This window comes from Notolepis coatsorum (genome assembly GCF_963971535.1).
Source record: "Notolepis coatsorum genome assembly, chromosome: 19".
Lineage (NCBI taxonomy): Eukaryota > Metazoa > Chordata > Actinopteri > Aulopiformes > Paralepididae > Notolepis > Notolepis coatsorum.
In genome coordinates this window covers 77552631-77572662 of record NC_140183.1, presented here as the reverse complement: position 1 = coordinate 77572662, position 20032 = coordinate 77552631, and positions in this window count along the sequence as shown.

The window sequence follows — 20032 nt, the reverse complement described above, 5'->3', positions numbered from 1 at the left end:
AGCTGTCTCCTGCCCAGCCCACAGTCACTATGAGCTGTGCGCCGACACCTGCGGTACGAGCTGTTTCAGCCTCGTCTTCCCCGTCGCCTGCTTCGCGAGCTGCTTCGAGGGATGCCAGTGTGACTCGGGTTATATCTCCGACGGCGTCGGGTGCAGTGCCATGGACGGCTGTGGGTGTGTCCACGATGGCCGATACCTTATGGTGAGCCTTGTGCTTTTGATTTGAATGTCGATAATGTGCTATTGCCACACATTATACAAAGTTATACAAAAAAAGGTACTTTAAATAAAATGATACAGTTATTTGTAGCATTACGTTAGATTAGATTAGATTCAAATGTATTGTCATTATACAACACAGACGAAAAGAGGTTTGGCATCCAACCAGAGTGCAAATGTAGAAGTAAAGTGCAATGGTAATATACAATGTACAGATGATTAAACTGGGTATAAAATATATGAATTAGTACTACTGAGTATAGGGTCAGATGTATGTACAGATTTGTAGTATTAATATGTTTTTATCTCTGATTACATCAAAATTGTATAAGTAGCCTACAGTGTTAATTATATTTGTAACAAACCCCTAGTCCTGTTTCCTATACGTACAAATAATTGTGTCCTCTCTCAGCACAATCCATGCTGTTCTACATACTGAATAACTGCAGCTTCAGCTAGTTAGCCACAAAACCGCCGTATAGCAATTTGACCACTCTTTAGTCTGTACAAGCCATGAAATAAGCACTGAAACCTACTCCACGGTTCACCCAAAGCAAAATAGCTTGCTCTTGAGTATGTTTAAGTGCTTTTTACAGTGGCCCCATTAACTTGACATTAGATTCAGGACTAATTAAGGTGGAGCTGGGTGTCCAGTACAGTATGAAGCACAGCGTGGGCAGCTCTGAGAACAGGCTTCTACTCTTCAACACACATCACTGATGATTAGGAAATAGGGCTAAAGTGTCTCAAATGCTTAACTAATTTGGCTTGGCAAGATTCCTTGAAATAAGTAATAAATATTTAGGGTTACCTCTCCTGGGTTGGATCAAGTGAGAACGGGATACCAGAAAATGTATATCAGTGATGGCTGTCGGAGTGTAGAGCTATTTAACACTTCTTTTAACAAGAAAATGCCTCTTATCTTTAATAATCTGTAAAACTCTAACCATGGTACAGTATGTGTTAATGCTGGTCTTTACAGATGAATGGAGTTGAAAGATAGTATTCATAGACCGATTTCCACATTTCCAAAGGCGTTGGCAGATAAGCCTTTTAACACTGGACACGGTGTTGTGTGTTGTGTGTGTGTGTGTGTGTGTGTGTTTCCAGGCGGGGCAAACAGTGGTGAACAAAGCGTGCAGCTCCAGGTGCGTGTGCCAGGCCAATGGGCAGGTGAAGTGCGAGAAGCTCGCCTGTTCCGGCGAGGAGGTGTGTAACGTGAAGGAGGGGGTCAGAGGTTGCCATGCCCAACAGGGCCGCTGCCAGGTCGGCCCCGCCGGCCACCTCACTTCCTTCGACGGCATGGCGGGCGCCACGGGTGCCCTGGGGGCCTTCGAGGTGGCGTCTCTGTGTGACCAGACCTCCTCCGAGTGGTTCCGCGTGGTGGTGGACGTCAGGGTCTGTGGGAAAAGAGGCACGCCTGCCAACGTGGCCACCGTCTACGTGTACTTCATGGACACTTCCATCACTATCAACAGCCAGCATGTCACCTGGGTGAGAGGGGGAGGCCGGGCTGGGAGAGAAGTATAGGATAGTTATAGAGATAATATTTCTCCATAATCTTTTTGATAGACACTGACAGTATTTGTGTAAATGACTATAGGGATTAATAAGTCACGATTGCCCCCCCCCCCCCCCCCCCCCTCCTCCTCCTCCTTTCTCTTCCTATTTTCACATCTCCCAGGTGAATGGCAGGAAGGTGTCTCTGCCCAGCACGTTGGCCAATCGGCTGTCTGTACAGATAACAGACAGGACCGCCATCATCGAGAGGGCATCTGCCGTGCGCGTCGCCTACTCCATCTCCCAGGAAGTCACTGTCACTGTTGGCAGAGGCCTGTCTGGTAAAACGTGTGGTGCCTGTGGCAACTACAATGACAACTCCAAGGATGACATGAGGACCGCCGATGGGAAAACCACATCTGACATATCTGTGGTGATTGGCTCCTGGAGGGCTGGAGATTTCTCTAACTGGTGAGTTTGAACATCTCAAGGAGAGTATAGTCAGTGCCCTGATGAAGACTACACGTGCCAAAAAACGGCGGCCTGAATTCATTATTTATGCCTTGAAGCGACAAATGTGAACTGTTGAAATGCATTGTACTTTTGGCCATGGTCAGCACCTCTCCAACACTAGTCTGCACCCCCCTTTTTCCTTTTTTTTTTTTTTTTTAATATAATTTGTTACCATAAAAGTAGCATAAAGTAGATTATACAGCACAAGTACAGCACAACGAAAGGAAGTTTAGCATCCAACCAGAGTGCAAATGTAACAGTAAAGTGCAATAGTAATATACAATGTACAGGAGATTAAACTGGGTACAAAATATATAAATTAGTACTACTTAGTGTAGGGCTAATCAGATGTATTGTATGTACAGAGTCGTAGTATTAATGTACAGTGATACAGGTAGACACTATGTTAGTAGTCATACTCAGGGCCGCCTGGGAGGAATGCGAGGCCCTGTGCGAGATTTAAACGCGAGGCCCCCCCCATACATTTCATACTGTTAACATATTCTTAAATAATAGCGCTGCCCGAGGCTGGGCATGATACAGTCAACATATAGCAAGAGAGAGAGAGAGAGAGCGAGAGAGAGCTCCCGTTCTACAGTCAATATACAGTGTTATCGCTTTGTAACACTGTACAAATTTCTCCACAACACACATGTACAAGTGGCAGTAATGCAGAAAATCCAGCAAGGGAAGAAGCAGTGTAGAAAACAGGTGGAGTTTTTGCCTAGCAATGGGAATGCTTTGGCTGTACTGTGTAGATAGAAGTACACACTCTAGTGTTGATGTCTTTGTTTACAAGGCTTCATGTATGGTTGTTCTGCTACAAACACAGTAGAGCAGCTGTGTGCACATCCAACCTGTTTTAGGCCAGGTGCAGGATAAAACTAAATGTGACTGAAGGAAAAATTGCAATGAACTGACAGACACAATTGACAACTATAAGCAATGCAATGCTCAGAGAGAGAGAGAGAGAGAGAGAGAGAGAGAGAGAGAGAGAGAGAGAGAGAGAGAGAGAGAGAGAGAGTCTGTGATGATCCAGACAGAGAGAGTATGTGGTCCAGAGAGAGAGAGATGAGTCTGTGGTCCAGACAGAGAGAGAGAGAGAGAGAGAGAGAGAGAGAGAGAGAGAGAGATGGGTCTGTGGTCCAGACAGAGAGAGAGAGATAAGCAAGACAGCTAAGATGAGCCCCTAAAGGATATTCAACTTTTAATGGAAGAACAAAACAGAAGGAAAAGATAACTTCACAAAGGCAACATGAATATTAGATCCAAAAGGACAAAGATCAACACTTAAATCCAAAGAGAAGAGGGTCTATACCAGAGAAAACAAAGTAGCAAGGAGCCAACGGCCGACATCAGCTAAATAGGCTAATTGCAAATAGAGTAGTCAGGTACTGACACCAGGTACACACCGTTAGCTACGACAGCTAGCCGGCCCGTTTGGCTCAATATAACGTTAGCTACGTTAGCTAGCCGGCCCGCTTTGGCTCAATATAACATTAGCTACGACAGCTAGCCGGCCCGTTTGGCTCAATATAATGTTAGCTATGTTAGCTAGCCGGCCCGCTTGGCTCAACATAACGTCTACGACAGCTAGCCGGCCCGCTAGCTCAACATAACGTTGGCTACGATAGTTAGCCGGCCCGCTAGCTCAACATAACATTAGCTACGATAGCTAGCCGGCCCGCTAGCTCAACATAAGGTTAGCTACGATAGCTAGCCGGCCCGCTGGTCCAACAGAACGTCAGCTACAATAGCTAGCCGGCCCGCTGGATCCACATAACGTTAGCCAACATAACGTTAGCCTTAGCCACGATAGCTAGCCGGCCCGAGAGAGAGAGAGAGAGAGAGAGAGATATCTCCACGGCGGGAATAGAATAGAGTGCATTAAAAACTCACCAAACGTCTAAGAGGATGGAGACAACCGCGTGGAGTTGACGAAGTTCATCTGCCGAACGACCGTCCTCTTCATCTTGGCATAACAATGCTGCACGCGCTCTCTCTAGGTTAGCTAACGCTAGTTAGCCTTTAGCTAAGCTACTAGCCGACATGGCTATCCCGACTGAACCACACGTTAGCACTCGATATTATAACGTAGCTAAAGCTAACTAGCTGTCCCTGCCTTTAGCTAAGCCGACATGGCTAGCCTGACTGAACTTTCTAACATGCAACAACTTTCATCTTCAGTCCATCTGCCGAACGACCGTCCTCTTCGTCTTGGCTGGCATAACCTCCAATGCTGCACGCGCGAAATAGTCAGACGCAGCTGACGCACGCCGGCCAACTGTACACATGTAACCCCTCCCTTCGTTGAAACCAATAGTATGTCTGCTGCAGAGCCCCAGAGCTCCAATAGTGTATCTGCAGAGCCGCAGAGCCAGGAACAAGTCAGACACATTCTACAAACGTATCTAATGTGAAATATATAAGCATATAAGCAAAACTAGATTTTAGGTCTGTGATGAAAAAGGGCCTCGCGGGAAGGGGGGCCTCGCAAAAAATAAAATAAAATAAAAAAAATAATAATAAAAAAATAATAAATAAAAAATATTTTTTTTTTATTTATTTTTTTTTTTTTTGTGGGAGGCCCCCCTTCCCGCGAGGCCCTGTGCGACCGCACTGCTCGCACACCCCCTGAGGCGGCCCTGGTCATACTGCCCAACAGCATAACTAGTAAGAGTAGGTAAGGGATATGTACAGATATAGATAAAGTATCTATATATGTAAAAAGGATTATATGCAGGTATGTACAGACAGATGTGGATAGATATATATACAGTAAAAATCTATAAATAAATAAAGATATATACATATATAAATGGTATATACAGCATTATTGTACATGCTATCATACAGAGTTATATGCAGGTGTATAATTAGGTATATAGAATAATTATATGCAGGTATATTCAGACAGATATGGATATACATGCGGTCAAATATAATAGTAGAACACAAGTGTTATTTTATATCTAAATAACTGATTCCAGACACATATATATAATAATTCAACCGCTTATTCTCTTAGCAACAAGAACCAAACAAGGGCTCCGCAGAGGCCTTTTAGGGGAATGAAAGTGTGTTTTTTAATTGCATTTGCCCCAATTTAATTAAGAAACGCCACAGAATCCCCTATGGTAATTACTGATTAAAAAGCAGGTAAGGCTGACAGGCATGGCCATCAAAAGCTACCAAGCTTGCAATCCAATCGCTGCTTGTCATCCAAGGACAGTTAAAAGTCTCGTTTGGGTGCAATATTAATTTGAGCCCTCCATCCTCAGGTGATGTGTGCCAGCCTTGAGTCTGTCCCTTGGGGGAATTAGATCTTCGTGTCCCACCCTTCCGCTCTGCCTCCGGTGCTATTGTCTTTGAAACAATAGCATTTTAGGGCTTCGTTCTACTGTCTCAGCATTTTAGGGCTTATAAATGTGAACTGTAGACTAGAACTCATTATTGTAACCGAGAGATTTGAACCCGTGACCATAGGATCCACAGGCAGCCGCACTAACCAGCTGAGCTAAAGGGTCCAACCCGTGAGCAGGTGCTGGTTGACTTGCGACCGACTCATTCATAGTTTACATAATCATTAAATCGCTATAACTAGTGTAGTGCCCCGTTCGGGGCGTGGCCATTCGAGTGCGTGTCTGTTCAGAATGGGTGCCCCTTCGGCCCCCGGAACTGTTGTTTGCAGCGATACACCCGGCGAATGTAAAGTTTGTTGTTCTAGCGCCAAATGGCACCCAATTCGCCACTGCACTCCCCTGGCTCCGCAGCAACCCACCCGCCGAGTGTGAGGTGGCTCGGATGAACGGTTCTCGAGATATATGCGACGGACAGACAGATAGACGAGACAGACGGACTTCCATGTATCGTCCACCGTTGCCTCAGAGAACCTGCGTCAGCAGCGTGCTGCTCATGTTCCTCGAGTCTTGTCCTTAGCCTCTTTTAGTGAATATGTTTAAAGGAATACGCCGACATTGTGCTAAGCTAGGCTAACATGCAGCCAGATAGCTTTTTACTGAACACACAGAGAGGAAACTGGTATCTATCTTCTTGTCTCTCTCTGGAGAAGACGGTAAGCTAATTTCCCAAAATGTTGGCGTGTTCCTTTAACTTGGCCCAGTTTCAATGGCATGTGGCTGTTATCTTTCTCTTTTTGCATTTCAGTGGACTGTAGAGATGTGTTGAGCGACAGGTCAGCATCCAGAGTGCAGAGTGAAGCTCTCCTGCCAACAACGATGGATCACTATTCTCTCAACGAAACGACTGTCCCAAGTGTAGCTGAACTTCCAGCTTTGAGTCGCATTATTAAACATGATGAAGATAAAGTCATTGAGCTTTTTTTGTTTACAGTTGTTATCTTGAAGTTTACTCTCTCCTTGATTCTATCCACATGTTAATGCTTTTCGTTCGATATCTACCTGTATTCCTCATTATATTCACTTTTCAACAATAATGAAGTTTAAAGGTCCATAAATTACAGTATCTGCATCTTTCTTAACCAACATCTCCATCTAGTGGCCGAGGAAAACATGCCATCCTCTTTGTCAGTAGTAGCTGAGGGGTGAAGTGTGACGGATGGAATAATATGCATTACCAGCATTACGTTATATTTAGTAGCAGAGCAATGTTCTACATTTAATCACTTCAGTTCAGTTCAACTTCATAGCCTAATAGGTGGTAGTTTTCACTTTTCATGTAGTAATAACGGAGCATTTTCATGTTATATTTTATCTTGTGTTTATAATGGTTGCTGTCAGTTGCAGCATTTTTTTAGCATTTCTGTGTTTCCTTATGCTTTAAGTTGACAATGTCATCCCAAAGTTAGGCACGCACTAGAAGATATTCCAAATCCGAACTGACATTGAAACGTGGTAGACACACTGTTTCATCTATTATTTTTGTCTTTCATTCATCAAAGCGAAGCAGGCTATTGTCGGTCCTCACTCCACAATGGTGGAACGAACTTCCCACCACAGTCAGGACAACTGAAATCCGTCCAATTGTCCACCAGCATTGACTAAAAACACACTTCTTCAAACAATATCTGAAATAAAAAAGAAAGAAAGAAAATACTAACCTTCGTACTGTCTTTTATTATGCACTTTGCTACTAAGGAATCTACCATTAATATACTACTATGCACTCAACACTACAGCACTCAAGGTCAACACTGTATGACGAACAATATCACTGACCCTTAGCTGCCAGAGTTGTACCCTTCCTGCTGACTTGTTGTACAGAACTTGTAAGTCGCTTTGTATAAAAGCGTCAGCTAAATGACTGAACGTAATGTAGAATGAACACATAGACAATTTGGCCAAAACTGAACACCATATGCACTTAAATATTACAATCAGGTCCAGAGTCTCTGATCGTAGACGGTATTTCTGTACCTAAAAAGAACCACACTTCCCGTGGTGGCATTTTGAAATGGACACGACCACCATCACGTTGATTGATTGATTGATTGATTGATTGATTGATTGATTGATTGAAAAGTTTATTAACAGATTGCAGAATGGGTACAGTACAGTACAGCTCAATACATACAATTGTTAAGGGGATTCAGACCAACCCCCTCCAATGTACAGTAATTTACCTAGTATGGTTTTGTCAATAGTCCAATGTACAATTTTGTTTGTTTGTACAGAGTCTCCCCCCCCTCAATGTACAGTTTTGCTTGCTTATACAGTGTGCCCCCCCCCCCCCCCCCCCCCAACCACCTCCAATGTAAATTACCCAGTATGGTTGTCAATATCCCAGTGTACCCAACCCCCCCCACCCAACCTCCTCCAATGTACAGTTTCTACGTCAAATGTATATACTCCCTTTTCTTGACTCCTTCTGTATCACAAACAGTACTGTATTTGCAAATCTGGTATGTCATAAATGTATAGATGTAGCAGTACTGACTATCTGTATGTCATGTATGTCATATATGTCCTGATGAATTGAAAATGGGGGACCCTGGTGTAAACAAGACGAAAGTCTTTCTCTGGTCTGCATCCCCTTAACAATTGTGTGTATTGAGCTGTACTGTATTGTACCCATTCTGCAATCTGTTAATAAAGTTTTCAATCAATCAATCAATCAGAGAAAGACTTTCGTCTTGTTTACATCAGGGTCCCCCATTTTCAATTCATCATATGACACACACGACATACAGATAGACAGTACTGCTACATCTATACATTTATGACATACCAGATTTGCAAATACAGTACTGTTTGTGATACAAAAAGTGTCCAGAAAAAGAGTGTATATACATTTGACATAGAAACTGTACATTGGAGGAGGTTGGGTAGGTGGGGTGGGGTTGGGTGGGTGGGGCTGTACATTGGAGGTGGGGGGGCGGGGGGGGGACACACTGTACATTGGAATACTGACAAAGCCATACTTGGTCTTTACTGTATAACTGGGTTAGGACATTTGTAGGGGCCAGTTTCGAATTGCAGTCTCCCATAGGTGTTCTTTGAGAGTGTTTTTGAAAGTGGGTAGTGATTCACATTCCTTTACAGCTTTGGGTAGGGCGTTCCACATTGATGTGGCATAATTGCGAAACGTGTTTAGTCCCTTGTTTGAGCCGAATCTGGGTGTGAATGAATGAATGAAAACTTTATTAACAGATTGCAGAATGGGTACATGGGTTTAACATGATTTGTGGAGCTCCCTCTGGTGTTGTGATCGTGGTATTCACTGACCTTTGGGAAGTATTTTGACATGTACATGGGTACCTTGGTCGTGTAGTGTATCTTGTAGACCAGGCCCATTGCAAGTTGCTGTACTCTGTCGTCTACTCTAAGCCATCCTAGGTTGTCAAAGTGGGCAGGGGTGAGGTGGGTTCTAGGAGTCAGGTCAAGCAGTAGTCTGACTAGCTTGTTTTGAGATGTTTGTAATTTGTTTTTTAGTGCCTTTGAGGTGCTTTGGTACCATGAGGTGCAAGCATAGTCGTAGTACCCTTGAATGAGTGCTCCTGCCAGAGTCTTCAGGGTATTCTTGTTTACCAGAGAGGAGATCCGGTACAAGAATCGAGTTCGTTGGTTGACTTTTTTTTATTACATTGGATGCCATTTTGTCACAGGAAAGATTAGCCTCTAGGATGGAACCCAGGTAGGTAATTTCATCTTTCCTTGTGACAATATTGTCACCCACTGTAACTGAGAAACCGTCGGTCTTGCTGAGTTTGTTATTTGAACCGAAGAGAATGGACTCTGTTTTGCCCAGGTGTAATGATAGTTTGTTGTCGGCGAGCCATATGCAGATTTTGCCTAGTTCCGAGCTGAGGGCTTTTTCAACCTGTAACTTGTTCTTGTCAGAGACCAGCAGGGCTGTCGCTGTCAAACTACCCATTAGGACTGCACTGTCTGTCCTTTTGGACGCCCACAAATATTTGAATCATTGCTGGAAAAAGGTTGTGCATCGAGAGAAACGATATTATCTCTGTAATGGCGTGCGAGTTGCAAAGCTGCTCAGTGACCAGGAAGGTCTCCCCTACATTTATTATAATAATAATAATAATAATAATAATAATAATAATAATAATAATAATAATAATAATAATAATAATAATAATAATAATAATAATAATAATAATAATAATAATAATAATAATAATAATAATAATAATAATAATAATAATAATAATAATAATAATAATAATAATAATAATAATAATAATAATAATAATAATAATAATAATAATAATAATAATAATAATAATAATAATAATAATAATAATAATAATAATAATAATAATAATAATAATAATAATAATAATAATAATAATAATAATAATAATAATAATAATAATAATAATAATAATAATAATAATAATAATAATAATAATAATAATAATAATAATAATAATAATAATAATAATAATAATAATAATAATAATAATAATAATAATAATAATAATAATAATAATAATAATAATAATAATAATAATAATAATAATAATAATAATAATAATAATAATAATAATAATAATAATAATACATTTAATTTGTAGTGCACTTTACATTTGGAACCAAATCTCAAAGTGCTACAGACAGGGTAAAAACATAGGCTTTAAAAACATAGGCAATTAAAAAACAAGGCATAAAAACATTAAAAGAAAAATGGATAAAACACACAAAGGCATGTGTATAAAAGGTTAAAACTAAGAAAAAGGTTTGGTGAAGAGGTATGTTTTAATCCTCTTTTAAAAGAATCAGTGGTCTGTGGTGCTCTCAGGTAATTAGGGAGGGCATTCCACAGGCGAGGAGGGGAGCATGTCCTATGTTCCCCGGGTCCTATGATCCCCGGGTCCTATGTTCGCCGGTAGCGTCTATGCTTTTACCAACGCGTTCGTGTTTCCGGGTTCCCGTTTTGCGCTCTGATTGGCCACTGACCTACGCTAGTACGCCCCCCTCGCTATGAGCGTAGCAGGACGCTGAAATGCAAATGCGTATCACAGTACTGCCTCCAGGAACAGCTGTTTCCACGTGACTTTATGTGCGCTAAAGTTCTGGTAAGTTTAAAGTGCTTAGAAATGCCGGTAAATGCCGGTTCATTCATGCTTTGAGGCACACTTCCTGACAGGATTTTATAATATTGTATTTTATAATAACAATTCATGACAGATTGTATAGCTCAACTGGTTAGTCCCCTGCCTGTTGACCATATGGTACCCAGTTCGAATCTCTTGGATACTTCTTTTTTTTCTGTAACGTTAATTAATTTATCCACTCTGGTTGATAATGTAGAAGGGTGGATTATCCCTGCTTGTGGGAGTAGTAGTACACCGACACTGGGTAGTAGGATACTATAGTATTGGACCTATATGTACCCCCGTCTTTGGACCGGAACGTCGTTCTGGAGGGCTTGCAGTTGGAGTGGATGGGGCCCAGGATTTACTAACCTGGGGATTGGTACTCTGGTCTCCCTCGCCTTCCAAGGCGGTCAGCAGTAGCTCCCCACACACCCTCACTCCCGCAGTACCTCCGACAGCCCTCCCACACCCAGTGACTGTCAGTTCAATAGTATTATTGGGCTTCCCTTTAAGCAGTACCCTTCCTTGACCACCTGTATTGACCCTTCAAATGCTATTCTGTAAATGGGGTGTAAGGGTTAAATAATTATGCAGTCACAATATTTACCCAGAGGTTAGAATAGCAAATGGAACTTAAAGAAACAGACACACACAATGATCCCGATTAGGTCTACTTTATCGAAGCCTGGGCAGGTTATCCATTACAATGTTAATCCTTAATATATGGCACCGGGTGCTCTTGTTATCAATGTAGGGGAAGCTCTTCCCACCATAGGCACCGAGTGCTCAATACATTAAAACACCCCGCTTGTACTGGGGGAACCCAGGCATAAAATGTAGACACATTGGGAATTCAAGAATCAAACAATCAAATAAACAAATAACCAAATAAACCAAGTAAATGTGGGCCCACGTTACCAAAGAAAACCTAACCTAAGCCGGCTTAAATTGTTCGGGGTACCCCTTAGACACTGGTTGTTAGCGTTCACTTCAATGGACGTTGCTGTTGATACACGTGGTACTGTTAGTACTTAGCCAAGATGGCGGACCCACTCTTGTCACCGCTAGTCCGGATGACAAGATGGCGTCGGCGATCCGTGAGCACAGCCAGCAGGCTGGGTGAACAGCAGGCAGTGGTTAGCTGGCGGAGCTTGCTGTATGGCGTCCTCTGCTGGTGGGAAGAGGCGTCCTCTGTACCGTCTGGGAAACGTCCACCGCTGCTGTTGCTGGCTTGCTTCTGTCGCGCGAGCTAATACTTTGGCTACCCTAAACACAGCTAAGCTTTGGGTCTCGACGCACCCTCCTGCTATATCGGTTACACTGCTAACGCAACGTGGCTGGCTATACCACCGGTCTCTTCAGCGCCGCGCGCCCGGTAGTCTACTCAAGTCAGACGGAGCCGTTAGCAGCATACTACTATACCGCACACAGTAACTACTATAACCCGATAACGTTAGACGTTAGTCTCGTTAGCTAGACGTTAGTCCTTGGGTTCGGTTTCTCTTACTCACACACTATCGCTGGTACTTCTAGGATAACCCGTCACTAGCAAGTATTCCTCATCACCCGCGGCTCGCTCCGACGGGGCTCTCTAATGTCACTTCTTCAACGGGGCTATTCCAAAGCACACGCCCGTTGTGGCTGCGACCGTTCACGGCCAAGTCCAACGCCGAAGAGAGCTTCCTGCTCCCCTCGCCTCCAGGTAACTCCCGCTTCCTCGTTGCTTGCTTCTCTCCACTGCTCCACCTGCCACCACTGCCACTCCGCCCCCTGCTGGCAACCTCCACTGGTCCCACTCAAGGACCGCTCCAGAAAGGGAAAAAGGGCTCAATGTTATTGCTAGTAATCCATACTGCATCCGGAGAAGAGTAGCACCTCACCTCATTGTTAGACTGGGCGAGCTATCCAAAGGAACACTGTTAGGCTATCCAAAGGAACACTGTAAATCACACGTTATACACACACAGGGAAAGTAACAGTTAGTTAGCACTACTGAATACTTTGTAGAATATTCAGGCTGCTACAATAAGATAAGATATTCCTTTATTGATCCCCTTGGGGTAATTCAGGCATCATAGCAGCATGGGGGGGGTACACAGGTAGTGAAAACAACACAAGCAGTGTAAACAAATAAGTCAATAGAATTGACTATCTAACCAACTGAAATATACAGTATTCACAGTATCACAGTATTCACATAAGGTGCAGTATGCATAAGGTGGTGTTATTGTCCTTTTTGGGACACCAGAGTGGATAGATTATTTAACATTACGAAAACAAAAAAAGTAAGCAAGATATTCAAACCGGGGACCATATGGTGCACAGGCAGGGCACTAACCAGTTGAGCTATAGAAGCTGTCATGAATTGTTACATTCGCCGAAATGCTTGATTGTGATTGGTCAATAGCGCTCGATTGCCCCTAGCAGCGGTCCGTTATTACTTGATAACGGACCGCTGCCAGGGGCAACCGAGCAATAATGACCGCTGTTCGCAGCTGGAGCAATCAAGCCTACTGACACACACTGCATCAGTGCAACCGAGCAATAATGACCGCTGTTCGCAGCTGGAGCAATCAAGCCCACTGACACACACTGCATCAGTGCAATCAGACACACCTGCCGGCTGCCGGCGATAATAATAATAACTTTATTTGGGCTGACAGAGCCACAGAACAACTGCGTCTGCATTTGATCTCGTCTTGTCGATGGTGTAAAATGAATTAGGTATATGTCATGTAATCTAACCCTGACTAACCTTACTGTCATGCACTTGTCCTAATAAACTAACCTACACTGTAACACGCAACACTTTGATGAACATTGTTACTCAGCTGATAGAGTTGTACCCTTCTTGCTGTCTTGTCGTACAGAACTTGTAAGTCGCTTTGGATAAAAGCGTCAGCTAAATGACTAAATGTAAATGTAATGTCATGAAATTGTGTCCGTTTGCTTATTTTCCATATATTCACATAATTTGAAAAGATTAGATTTTGAAACCCTCTAACACAAAAGTTAACAATATTAGCTTTCAAACCGTCCATAGTGGTTTATTTCTTGCCATTAGGGGGTTAGGGTAAGGGTTAGGGTTAGGGTTAGGTGTTGAATATAGAGGGTGTATGTATGGTTGTAACTGACTGTAATTGCTCTCTACTGCCCTCATGACTGCATGTATATCTGTGTCCACTGGAGGGCGCTGTAGGCGGAGCGTCTACTGTCTACACCAGGTTGGGACTATATAAACCTTGGTTCCAACTGACTCCTACTGTTCCTTCTTCTCACTTCTGCCCCTCCTTCTTCTCACTTCTGCCCCTCCAGGAGGGGAGATCATATGTGCTGCTGTATTATGAGACAACATGATAAATAAACCGCTGCCAGCAGAGCAAGGCCAAAGATATAATACCATGCCTCTTGTATACATTATTGTCGCCCCATTGCCAAATCTGTTAACATTAGGGTTACCCAGACAGGAAGATTAGGAGAAGGTAAAATCTCATCCCTGTGCCCGTGCCCACCCCAACACTTGCTCAACAGTCCCCTAACCTAACCCTAACCCCAACCCTAACCCTAACCCTAACCCTAACCCCAACCCTAACCCTAACCCTAACTCTAACCCTAACCCCAACCCTAACCCTAACCCTAACCCTAACCCTAACCCTAACCCTAACCCCAACCCTAACCATAACCCTAACCCTAACCCTAACCCTACAAACGGAAATATTTGGAATCTTTGATAGATATGTTGAGTTCATACTAGTGGTATTCATGAAAAAAGAATTGGAACGAAATATTACAAATTACGTTTTTTATTACCTTGAACGTGATGGAATCTTTTCATGCACTAACGTGACAACTCTGTCAGTTACTTAACAAGGCACAAGGGTTAACATGGGGATACGTGGCTGTGTTTGCAGGCCTAAAGCTATATTATATATTATAGCTATGGATCTAATAATATAGTCGATTGTCATTGAGTTTCTTCCGGTCAAGATGCAAAAAATAGATAATTTTTCCATCCATACATTTCCGTTTTATACCGTCGTGAATATGAGTGTAGTTTCAGGGTGGTCTGGTGTCATTTCCAAAATGCTTCGTAATGGCCGGCAACGTGTATTCTAGTAAACGCGTTATCGTTTCTTCCCTGGACTAGCTACTGTTTTCAAATAAAATTTAGATGATCAGTATTATGTTTCATCATGGATGCATGAAGGGGGGGGGGCCCTCCGTGCTTTGATCGCAACCAACGGAACACGCCACAGACACACACACGCCCCGATCAGCATGAAGGAATTTTTGGATCAACGCAATATTGATACCATATAGTCCTTACCTTGACCAGGATCTGTCCCGAAAAGAATATTCCAATTATCTGATCGCCATTCCAAGTACTGATGTCGATCAAGGTGCCAACGTAATCCAGCATTGAACATGAACTCGACCCTCGTCGATGCATGCGTTATAAGTGTTTGGCTTGACAGAGTAGTTAGACCCCGCCCGCAGGCCGCAGCTCGGCCCAGACACCAAGCCACATCGTTTCAAATGGAGTGCAATAGCGGCCGCAAGGCGTTAGGTGGCGGTATTGGACTTTTGAGATCTCAGACCCATCCCCAGTGATAACACAGGCTGCCGGCATGTCTTTATGATTGGACATATCGAATAAAAGAAACAACGATGAAAACCCGACTATACTCCGGTTTTCGGGGGTCCCATGGCGTTCAACGTTCGGCGAGTTAACCCTAGATCTTAGATCCTAATATGAAAAACGATGTGATTTAATGTTCTATGTCTTACCTTGACTTTGTCTATTTTGCTGCTATCTATTTTATGCTTTATGTCTGCACTTTATGCATTGCTCTTGATCTGCCAATGTTGTGCTCATTTTATCGTCTTTTTTTACTGCTGTGAAGCACTTTGAGCTGCAATTCTTGTATGAAAGGTGCTATACAAATACAGTGTATTATTATTATTATTATTATTATTATTATTATTATTATTATTATTATTATTATTATTATTATTATTATTATTATTATTATTATTATTAATATTAATTATTATTATTATTGTTTGCTTCATTAATTAAAGGGTGTGAATGTAAGTGTTCTCTAGTGCCTTTTGTCCGCTTTAAGGTGGTGGTATAAGTTAAAGGTTGTGGTGTCGAAGTAAAAAAATTCCGGGAACCTATCTGGGCTAAGCCCCGGATCTCCTACAATCCTAAATCCGCCCCTGCCACCAGCCCTGATTCCAAACTCTAACCTTAACCAACTTCGAAAGAGGGCCTAAGCATAACCAGTTCGAAACAAGGCGGACATTAATAATTAAATAATAAAAATGTATAAAATGTTCAATCAATCAATCAATCAATCGGGGAACATAGGACCCGGGGAACATAGGACCCGGGGAACATAGGGATGACCCCGTGAGGAGCAGCCGAGCAGAAGGCCCGGTCGCCCATGGTGCGGAGCTTGGTCCTGCGGGACGGAGGTGATTGGTGTTGGCAGAGCGAAGGTTACGAGTGGAGGGTTCTGGGGTGAGGAGATCTTTGAGGTAGGGGGGAATGCACTGATGGACTGACATTTTACCTTGGGCTATATATATACTATGAGTAAGAGTAAAAGTAAAAGTCCATGCAGGTTTGGTGGTTAAGAGTCAGACACTCTTAGTGGTCAGACATTCCTAATAACTTTCTTGACCCCAGGCCACAGAGAAAATGTACTCATAACAAAGCATAGCACTGCCAACTGTCCCTACAGAACAGATGGCCTGGGGGAAGAAGCTGAGCCGAAGTCTCTCTGTCCTAGTTGCTGGTGTTCGCAGGCGTTTGCCTGACCGCATGCAGCTTGAACAGGCTGTTGTTTGGGTGGTGAGGGTCTTTCATTATTCTGCAAGCTCTGGATTTGCACCTCTTGTTATATAAGACCTGCAGGGGTGGTAGTGCAATACCCGTAGTACGCTCAGCTGAGCGCACCACTCTCTGTAGGGCCTCTGCCATGCTCCATAGAGAGGCAGCAGACTCACCAATGGGCATTGAGAGCTGTCTGTCTATAAAAGTGTCTCTGTCTGGTTAACCTTCTCTCTGGGGTGGGGGCCGTCACAATATATATATATATATGTAACGGATGGTACCGGCGAAGCGCAGTCATGATGGACTCCCGATGTTGTCTGAAGTGACTGGGGTGAGTAGCGGTGCTATAGGGGTCCCCACACGGCGAGCGATTTTAGCGATTTTTTTAGCGAGCCGACCGGCAGAATTGTATCGCCTCCATTGTTATGAATGAGAGAACCCACACGGCAGGAGATTTTGAAGCGACAGTCGCGCAGATATTTCTGTCGCCTCGCTAAATATCGCCTCGATCCTATTTTTGGAGGCGACGGCACAAGGACAATGAGGAAATAACATGACTTCTACAGTAGAAGTACTGCAGAAGTTCTACTGGTGTATCATTTGTACACCTTTAATGTATCAATACATTCATTGATCAATCTACGTATTATTACCATGCTACATAAGGTTATGTTCATTATTATTAACGGGAACAATTTAAATAAATAACGTTAGTTTGAGAAGCTATAGTGGCCGGCGGCCGCTTGTCATTACTAATAAATGAACAATGCCCCACGATGCACCTACTAGTGTTTTAATACTCGGGTAAAAAAATAAGTTGTGGATGTTGACAGAGTTTAATGTCCAGGCTGCAGCTGATGTAGTTTGTAAGGTTTATTGTCCAAAGAAAATTATGGTTGAGAATAAAACAGTTTGCGTCTTCTGTGAAAAAAAAACACTTTCAGCAGCTGCATAACAATACTTGTCCAATCGGTGGTAGTGAACGTATCGTAGCGATCAGGCATGCAGTAATGTCAGGAAGAAGGAGGAGAGGTTGTAATCGTATATGGTGGTTTAATTCCAGCTCAATATGGGTTTTACAGGTTAATACTCTCTCGTAACGCACAACACAGCTACCTGCTAATTATATATACGCTCGCTTCACGACAAACTAACGTCCGGTCCCGGCCGGCGGTCCGTCCTCCTATATCTCCCTCCCGGGGGGAAACACCCCCAGCTAAACAGAGCGACACATAGCTTATGCATCTCATTATACCTGAGAACGGTCGCCTCTGGTGTGGGGGGCTAAGCGATTGTCATTGAGCGTCGCCCGCCGTGTGCAGACCACTTATGAGTTAAACTCACTCTCATCCTCAAAACACATAGACACGTTACAAAGAAGTGAATTCACCTCTTGGTATAGCGGCCTGTGCTGTTGTCCGCGGCGTGGGAGACCCGGGTTCGAAACTCCCTCGGGCATAGAAATTTAAGGTGACGATGTTACAACCGTTACCGTTATATATGTGTGTGTATATGTCTGAATATACCTGCATATAACCCCATCTATAGACTTCTATATACACTTGCATATAACCCACAGCTCTGTGTGATAGCCTGTACGATAATGCTGTGTATATATATATATATATATATATATATATATATATATATATATATATATATATATATATATATATATATATATATATATATATATATATATATATATATATATATATATATATATATATATATTAGAGGTGGGCATAGATTAATTTTTTTTTATCTAGATTAATCTATCTGCAATCCTGGATTTAATCTAGATTAATCTAGATTAAAATGGCTAAAAAAAAATAAAAAAAACCTGCCGAAGGCATTCAAAATATGTGTGTTCTACCCAAATAATGACCAGAAGTAAGTCCTTACTTTTTCTTTCCTCCTTATGTTTCTCAGGCCAGGTGGCCCATTACACCATGAGCCCATCTCCCGTTTCCAAAATGCATTACAGACTGTTTGAAAAAGCTGTTTTGCTATGATAATTGATAATGAAATATCAAAATAATGTTCAATAAGATGTACTTGTGTTTAATAAGTTGTTTTATTCAGAAGTTAACACAAATACATAATATTACCAGTACAGTACAGTATCTAGCACACTCTCAGGAGCAAAACAGAAAGAATAATTTCAAACTTGAACTATGTGACATGGCTTGAATCAACTGCTCCAGTGGAGTTGCTCAGTGGCCAATGGTGTCAACTGTGGTTGTACTGGGCAGCTCCCAGGTGTGAATGGAAAAGAACATCTGTGCTCAGCGAACCTACCCTGGGTAAATAAAGGTAGAAAAAAAAATGTAAAAAAAAAAAAAAAAAAAAAATTAGATTAATGCGTTAATTATATTATCGCGCGATACTAGTATAGCGTTAACGCAGCACGTTAACGCCGTTAACGGCCCAGCTCTAATATATATATATATATATATATATATTTATTTAATCCCCTGTATGTTGTATATTGCTGTTGCACTTTACTGCTACATTTGCACTCTGGTTGGATGCCAAACTTATTTTCGTTGTACTGTACTTGTGCTATATGATGACAATACATTTGTATCTAATCTAAATAGCCCAATGTCTGGCATGCATATGGACATGTATTTAAAATGGATGGAAGACGTGGATTAGGGATTATGGGCCCATCCTTACCAGACACTGGCTCAGCTGTGTGTGGGAGAGGGAGAGAGAGAGAGAGAGAGAGTGTGTTTTCAAGTATTTGTTGAATTTCCCCCCTTTCCTTACGCCACATAGCATCAAAGCAGTCCAGTAAGGGTGCATCATACATGTGTGAATGTTGCCTACTGCTGAGGGAAGTGTAGTATGTGACGATGCTGGCCACTTGTAGTCCAACACAGACATCGTGTTCCAATTGTTCCAAAAAAGAGTAATTCTCACCGCATTCAGTATCAAATGGTTAGGAATATTCTTGCTAATTTGTTTTCACAGATATAATAATTGCCACATTGAGCAGCCTGGGGATAGAAGCTCCTTTTGAGTCTCTCTGTGAGGCTCCCGTAGCGCTTCCCTGACCGCAGCATAAGAGGCAGTTGTTTGGGTGGCTAGAGTCGTTGCAGATGCAGAGCCAAGGCTAAGAGAATAGAGACTCACTGTAACATTAGCTCATCCATTCCACATTCACTGCACACAACACCCTCATGCACACACTCACTTTAAACATTCACCTTAGGGTGGCCGGGTAGCGCAGCGGACTAAGCGTCTGTCTACCACCACAGAGACAGTGGGATCGAATCCAGCTGTGGTGCTTCCGAGTTGGCCGACCGTCCATACTAACACAATTGGCAGTGTTAGCGGGTGAGAAACCCGGCGAGGGTGGGTCCTGGTCGTTGTAAACAGTGACTCCTACAGTTCGGTCGGGGCGCCTGCACAGC